This window comes from Portunus trituberculatus, chromosome 39 (assembly GCF_017591435.1).
Source record: "Portunus trituberculatus isolate SZX2019 chromosome 39, ASM1759143v1, whole genome shotgun sequence".
In the NCBI taxonomy this organism is placed as follows: Eukaryota; Metazoa; Arthropoda; class Malacostraca; order Decapoda; family Portunidae; genus Portunus; species Portunus trituberculatus.
Genome location: NC_059293.1, coordinates 8,843,945 through 8,851,003, shown reverse-complemented (window position 1 = coordinate 8,851,003; position 7,059 = coordinate 8,843,945). Strand labels below are relative to the sequence as shown.

At 39.9% G+C, this 7,059-nt stretch overlaps 1 non-coding gene across 1 annotated transcript; it reads right to left on the bottom strand.

Moving 5' to 3' along the window:
* Window positions 1-5,718: 5,718 nt before the first annotated feature.
* Window positions 5,719-5,790, bottom strand: Trnah-gug. Its single transcript has one exon. It is a non-coding gene; the product is annotated as a tRNA-His (tRNA).
* Window positions 5,791-7,059: the final 1,269 nt, after the last annotated feature.

Sequence of the window (7,059 nt, the reverse complement as noted above, 5' to 3'; positions counted from 1 at the left end):
GTGTGTGTGTGTGTGTGTGTGTGTGTGTGTTTCTGTGTGTGTATGTGTTTCTGTGTGTGTATCTGTGAATGAGTGAGTGAGTAAGTGAGTGAGGGCGTGAGAGAAAACGAGAGAGAGAGAGAGAGAGAGCGTCTTTGCGTGTATGTGTGTGTGTGTGTGTGTGTCACTGTTTGATCTGCTGCAGTCTCTGACGAGACAGCCAGACGTTATCCTACGGAACGAGCTCACAGCTCATTATTTCCGATCTTCGGATAGACCTGAGACCAGGCACACACCACACACCGTGACAACAAGGTCACAACTCCTCGATTTACATACCTACTCACTGCTAGGTGAACAGGGGCTACACGTGAAAGGAGACAAACCCAAATATCTGCACCCGGCCGGGGAATCGAACCCCGGTCCTTTGGCTTGTGAAGCCAGTGCTCTAACCACTGAGCTACCGGGCGTGCGTGTGTGTTTGTGTGTGTGTGTCTGTAATTCTGTGTGTGTATGTGTGAGTGAGTGAGATACACACACACATATATATATATATATATATATATATATATATATATATATATATATATATATATATATATATATATATATATATATATATATATATATATATATATATATATATATATATATATATATATATATATATATATATATATGAGAGAGAGAGAGAGAGAGAGAGAGAGAGAGAGAGAAAGGTGAGGCGGGGGACAGTGGTGGGGCAAACATCAGGTTAATGCCTCTTTGCACTACATAACTCGTCGGAAATACATACGTGGGTGTGCATTAGGTGATACGAGATGAATAAGAGTGAATAGCTTTTCATTATCCACACGCGCCTAACAAAAATACAACAAGACAGTTTCGTTTGGTGATGCATTTTTCACGCCGCTAATTGAATGGAGACCGTGTTTGATTTTTGGCCCTGGATATTTTTTCACTCGCGTTTGTTTTTCGTCACTTTTTTATCCCTGGGGCGCGTTGGTGTTGCTGTCAGTTGGGAGAGAGGAAACCAGATTGGGAGAGAAGTGGTGGGGAGAGGGAGGAGGGTAAACAAGCTAGGGTAAGTGAAGGAAGGAAAATACTGTACATGGAGTGGGGAGTAGGAAGTAGGTTAGTGGTAATACGGAGGTGTACATGGGTGTCAGTGGGGAAGGCAGGAGTGTGTGAGGCTGCAACATGACTCGCCAGACCACAATCACAATCGCCACTCTCTGTACAGCGCTCGGTTATTTTCGGGATCTATTTCACACGAATTAATCATCACAGGCAGGCCAGCGTTCGTGCAGCCATTTGGGAGGGAAGGGAGAAGGGACCGGGGTGGGGTGTGGGAAAGGAGAAGGGAGAAAGGTAGAGTAGGAAAAGGAGGAGGGGATGATATCTCTCTCTCTCTCTCTCTCTCTCTCTCTCTCTCTCTCTCTCTCTCTCTCTCTCTCTCTCTCTCTCTCTCTCTCTCTCTCTCTCTCTCTCTGGGTAAACCTGCTGAAACATAACGCGTAAAATGACGATGTTTGGAATTAGTTATTATTCTTGCGTATCGAGTAATTATTGCCATCATTGTTGTGATTGTAATTGTGGTGGGTGGTGGTGGTGGTGGTGGTGGTGGTGGTGGTGGTGGTGGTGGTGGTGGTGGTGGGGTTGGTGGAGGTGATAAGGGTGATAGAATGAGTTGTTATTGATGGAAGTGTTATTGTTAGTGATGTTGTTGTTGTGTTCTTTGTTAATACTGCTAATAATAATAACAATGATAATAATGATAGTAATAATAATAATAATAATAATAATAATAATAATAATAATAATAATAATAATAATAATAATAATAATAATAATAATAATAATAATAATAATAATAATAATAATAATAATAATAATAATAATAATAATAATAATAATAATAAATAATAATAATAATAATAATAATAATAATAATAATAATAATAATAATAATAATAATAATAGTAATAATAATGATAATAATAATAAAACTACTTATATTACCAGAATAATTATTTTTACTACTACTACTTCTACTTCTACTTCTACTACTACTACTACTACTACCACTACCACTACTACTACTACTACTACTACTACTACTACCACTACTACTACTACTACCCACTACTACTACCACTACTACACCACCACTACTGCTACCACCACCACCACCACCACTGCTGCTACCACCACCACTGCTACTGCTGCCACCACCACTGCTGACTGCTGCTGCTACTGCTACTACTACTAATAATAATAATAATAATAATAATAATAATAATAATAATAATAATAATTATAACAATAATAATGATAATAATAATAAAAATAATAATAATAATAATAATAATAATAATAATAATAATAATAATAATAATTATATGATAATATTAGTAATGATAATAGTAATGATAATGGTACTACTACTATTATCACACTGATAGTTTTTCTTCCATTTGTTTATCGAGATATATTAGAGCTAAATAGATAAGAAAAGGAAGAAGAAAGAATAAGAAGAACATATTAATTCCAGTAGTTTTTATTTTCATGTTCATGGTCTGCATATGTGTGTAATTCACCTCGGTCGTCTGCTGGTCACCCAGCCAGTCTTCCCCATTACGGAGCGAGATCAAAGCTCATAGACCGATCTTCGGGTAGACTGAGACCACAACACACTCCACACACCGGGAAAGCGAGGCCACAACCCTCGAGTTACATCCCGTACCTATTTACTGCTAGGTGAACAGGGGCCACACATTAAGAGGCTTGCTCATTTGCCTCGCCGCTTCCCGGGACTCGAACCTGGCCCTTTCGATTGTGAGTCGAGCGTGCTAACCACTACACTACGCGGTGTGTGTGTGTGTGTGTGTGTGTGTGTGTGTGTGTGTGTGTGTGTGTGTGTGTGTGTGTGTCCCTCCCCCTTTTTTTGTGTTTTCCTTTCTCTTCCCTTCTCCTTCCCTCCACGCTGTGTCCTTTTCAAACTTCCTTCCTTCTCTCCCCTCGTCGTTTTCCTAGAATTTGTCTACTTTTAATTTTCACTTAGTTTTCCTGTCTCCTCTGTTCTTTCACTTTCTTTTCCTACTTGTGATTTTCTTCATCTCTTTTTTTCATTTTTTTTCTTTTCCTTTTTCCACTTTCATCAATCTCTTTTTTCCACCTCGTCCAATAGTTTTTATTGCTTTCTCCCCTTTAAAACAGCTCCCTTTATTCATCTTCCTTTTCTTCCTTCTTCTCCATCTCCTGCTCCTCTTCCCTCATCTTTTTCTTTCTCTTTCTCTTCCTTTAATTCCTCTTCTTCTTTTTCCTCCTTGTTAGGGTATGAATTGTATACAATTATTTTAATGCGTACAGGTAAAGTAACTATTCCTAGAATACTTAAAGCTGAGCCAGTCACTCCCCGTAGGTTTAAATCACTCTGGCGTAACAGCCACCAGCCACCGCGAAAGTTTCGTTTAATAGCTCTAAACGAGTCCTCCGAAACGACATTCACAGTAGCACCCGTGTCCACGGCCAAGGAGAGTCCGCATGACCCTACCATAGTAGGCAGAGCCATGATAGTTTGTTGATCACAGACAGCGACAATACTGTTGCCGGCTGAGGGCCAGTAACACGTCGCACATCTGTTTCTGCCCGCATTTGTGCAATCTGTCACCAATTGTCTGATGAGTGACACGCATGACCATGGACAAGGCAAAAGTAGAGTGGTGGGGAAAATAAAGTTCTTATCTGATTGTGGGCTGCGGGAAACCTACCAATAGCAGAAGTAGGAGGAGGAGAGAGAGAAGGAGGATTGAATGTTGAAGTGTGAGGGTAGGTATCTGAGAGAGAGCACGGGTGTGGGTGGTTGTGAAAGTCTTAGGCATTTGCGACAACGCTTTCCCCTGACTTGCGTGAGGTGACTGTGATGGCGGTATGGAAACGCCCGCCTCTACAGCACCTTTTTTTCAACCGCTCTTTCGCTTTAAGCATCTCTTCTCGTGATGTTCCATTTTGTTGTAATAGGAACAGACTTGAGGACGACTCATAACTATTGCAGCATAGGACTCTACTGGTACATCCTCGGTAACTGTCGCAGCAATGGACCCTCCCACTTTCCCCTTTTATTTATTTTATTTTTTTTTTTTTACCGTGAGGACATGACATGTATGTGATTGAGTGATGTTAGAGTATGAACTGTATATAATTATTTTTGTTTCTTAACATGCAGTCGTGAGAACTGGGCCGATGTCACATTCTTTCTTCCTTTTCATGCACCTCCATCTTGGGATCATGCTGAGGTCAGCATCCGCTTTCACAGGCTGGTGTGAGAATCTCTAGTTGCTTAGGGTACATTTATTCTAGTTATATTTAAGTAAAGTACATATATTTTATCCCATAATATATTTTATTCCCTTATTCATAATTACATGATTATGTATTTGTAAGTGTTATTAAAAGTACGAACCGGTCACCAGTGTGAGTAAGGAACCGCTGACTGAAGGTGACTGGAGGAGCTTCCGAGAACACGGAGTCTTACTTAGGCATGGTCAAGACGTACTTCCCTGGTGACTGCTGGGGAACTGTGCTCTTGCATGTGATTTTTCTTGCGACTGCTGGGAATGGAAGCCTGTGTGCGTGTAAGACTGCCTTGATTTAGTGTAAATAACTCAATACTTTATATAGTGATAAATCCCAGCAGTATTTAAGTAATCTCCTCCTGGGAAAACAATGTGAGAGAGTTCGTGAACATATGACACTAGTAACTCAGCTACTACTCATAACAGACAGTACAGTGACCACAACATTATCTTCCTCTTCCTCCTTCTCCTCCATTTTCATCCATATCTTTCTTCTGTTTTGTCCACAAGTTCTTGTTGCTTTCTCTCCCTTTTTTTTATTTATACCATGTGGGCTTTTCATGGGAGTTTATGGGCTAAAGGGGATACTTTTGGGGGGTACCTCCTATCTCAAACCCCACCCGCTAGGAAACCGTTGCCCCGAGTGAGAAAGCCTAACCTACACTCAGACCGTGGGTTAGGCTTACCAACAACTTAGTCCTCCTCCTCCTTCTCTTCCTCTTCCTCCTCCTCCTCCTCCTCCTCCTCCTCCTCCTCCTCCTCCTCCTTTTCTTCTTTCTCCTCTTCCTCCTCCTCTTCCTCCCTGGTGCAGTAATAGAGGACTCAGACTCTGGGCGCGGAGTTATTGCTTGGGTCCAACTCGAGAGGGAGGCATTATCATATCAATAAAAGTTGAGCGGCGCACCCTCAGCTTGGGCAGGACCCGGCGCCAACACAGGCCAGGCACCGTATTCTGAAACTACCCCAATACTTGCAAAGGGTGAAGTTGGGTTTTTGAGACGTTTTTTAAGGTTTCAGTGCTAGATTAGTTGATTTTTTGCTTGTTATCTAGAAAAGCAGGATTGAGGAATTGGTTTATCATTTGTGGTCTTTGAAAACATGAAAACAGTTGTGGTGGGAGAGTAAAGGTTTTAATATACTGGTCCAAGGAAATTCAGAGGGTTTTAATGGGCTTTTAAGGTTATAGTGATGGGATATGACACACAGACTCTCTCTCTCTCTCTCTCTCTCTCTCTCTCTCTCTCTCTCTCTCTCTCTCTCTCTCTCTCTCTCTCTCTCTCTCTCTCTCTCTCTCTCTCTCTCTCTCTCTCTCTCTCTCTCTCTCTCTCTCTCTCTCTCTCTCTCTCTCTCTCTCTCTAATGAAAAAAAAATACAGCGCTCCTGCCGTGACCAGGATTCGAACCTGGGTTATTGCGGCCACAACGCAATGTACTAACCACTATACGATCACGGCCACTGGAACACGAGGAAGTACTGGAAACCAAAATAAAGCAACAACAGAGTAAAGGTAAATGGGTCAAGCTTCTAACACCACGTCATGACAGAGGAAATTGTACCAGTGAATGCGCCACGTGATGAAAGCTGTGAGGAAAAACCTATAAATGGCCGGAAGTAATTTGGGGATTTTGTTGATGAGGATGGTGTTAGGGAACCGTGAAGTGTGTGAAGTGTAGCTGATGATATTGGTGTTGAATTGAAAAGCATTTAATATCTTTTAGATTTTTTTTTTTTTTTTTTTTGACTGGTAGAGAAAATTAAGACTTTTTTTATGTATTTAAATATTGTGTGGTGTTTCAATCCTTTTATTTTGTTTATCCTTTTATTTGTTTTTTTACTCATTTATCTATTCGTTCATTGATCCTTTTTCTTCATCTTATTTATTTTTTTGTGTATATTGATATATTTTTACCAGATTTTTCCATTTATTTATCATATATGCGCATATGTATGCATTGACTTCTTCTTTTATTGATATATTTCTATATCTTTATTTACACATTTATTCATTAATTTACTTCTATACTTATATATCTATTTCTCTTTATCTATTTTCTTTTTATTACGTATATTTTCATTTACTTTAACCTACTCTATTTTTCACCTGTTTTTTATTCTTATATCATATTATCTATTTGCGTATCTATTCATTAATTCACTTCTTTTCATATATACTGATCGGTCTTTCATTGATGACATTTCCTATTGAAGATTATTTCGTGTATTACCTTTTTGACTGGTGGAGAAATATGTGTCGCTGGGATTGTCATGTATAAAGTTTGGAAGCCAGGAGAGTGATGTGCTCTTCTTCAATATTCTATGCCTCATCTATGAACCAAACGCACACACACACACTCTCTCTCTCTCTCTCTCTCTCTCTCTCTCTCTCTCTCTCTCTCTCTCTCTCTCTCTCCAAAAGGACTGTATAGTGTAGCAAAGTTCAAATTGCCTCACCTAATCTGATCCCATTACGTTAGCATGAAGCAGAATCGAGTTCCACGTTAAGTACATTTGAGTTAATTCTTTCCCATCTCCGTTAATTTCTTCCTCGCGTCACCGTTCATTCTGGCGCTTAGAATCTGGGTATGTTTTATGGTCTGGGGTATAAATTTTGCGGGTCGTATTTACGTAGAATTCCCAGCCAAGCAGTTTGTGAGGATTTATAATTGGGTGATAATTAAACTTGTAATATTAGTGGGCCGTATATCCGAGGTTTTCGTGGCTT